Here is a 1,136-nt window from a genome sequence, read left to right as displayed (position 1 = left end):
AATTATTTTATCCTTGTTTAATCCTTACATCAATATCATATCTTAAAGTCCTCTTTAACGCATCATCATCATCATTTATAATTTATATAGTTAACCTCTCTAAGGTTCAATCTCGATCTTGCCAATTGATTTATTACTTTGACACTCCTATACTTAGAAGAAGATATCAATCTTTTAGTTGTGTCAAGTTTTAGGCGCTGTTGCTGAGGAAGTAAATTCTTGGTCACTTTTTAGGGTATCCTCATCATTTTCAGAAAATATGGTTGAAAAAGATAACTAGTCGCTTCATAATAAAAATAATGAGAATAACCATGTTAGAACACTTAAAGACCACATGAATCCCACAACAACAAGTGCATCATCATGCATAGTTTTTCATCCTGATGCTTCTCACTTTAATTTTAAGCTAGTTATTATTCAACTTTTACCCTCTTATTATAGTTTAGATCTAGAAAATCTATACTTGCATTTAAAGGAATTTAAGGAGGTCTATAACACCTATAATAACTTAAATTATTGCATGAATACCATCAGATTATAGCTTTTTTCTTTTTCATTAAAAGATAAAGTTAAAACATGGCTACGAAATCCTAAGTCAAGATCCATTCGTGTTTGGGATGAAATGCAATAATAATTTTTAAAGAAATTTTTTCCATCTCACAGAACAAACTCTTTTAAAAGACAAATCACCATTTTCACTCAAAAACTAGGAGAAACATTTTATCAATGTTGGGATAGGTATTGAGACTTGATTAATACTTGCCCTCATCATGGTTTTGAAACATGGAGATTGGTTTTATATTTTTATAAAGGGTTAAAACCTAAAGATAAACAAATTATAGAATTGATATCCAATGAAACATTTGAAGATAAAGACCCTAATAAAAGAATGGAGCACGTAGACTTGCTAGATGAAAATGCTCAAAATTGAGACAATACAAGTACTTATGAGGCAACAGGTAAAACTCAACCTCATATATTGATTAGTACTTAAAAGTGCATTTTTGTCTTGGTTTTATATCATCATTTTGCACTTGAAGTATCAATAACTCCTTAACTAAAGCATGTTTTATAATAATATATCTAATAATACAAGATACCTTTAATTTGTGGTAAATATTCATTTTAAATGCAGG

Source organism: Populus euphratica, unplaced genomic scaffold, assembly GCF_000495115.2.
Source record: "Populus euphratica unplaced genomic scaffold, PopEup_1.0 scaffold534.1, whole genome shotgun sequence".
In the NCBI taxonomy this organism is placed as follows: domain Eukaryota; kingdom Viridiplantae; phylum Streptophyta; class Magnoliopsida; order Malpighiales; family Salicaceae; genus Populus; species Populus euphratica.
The sequence above is the reverse complement of the archived record's forward strand: the minus strand, read 5'-3'. Positions refer to the sequence as shown.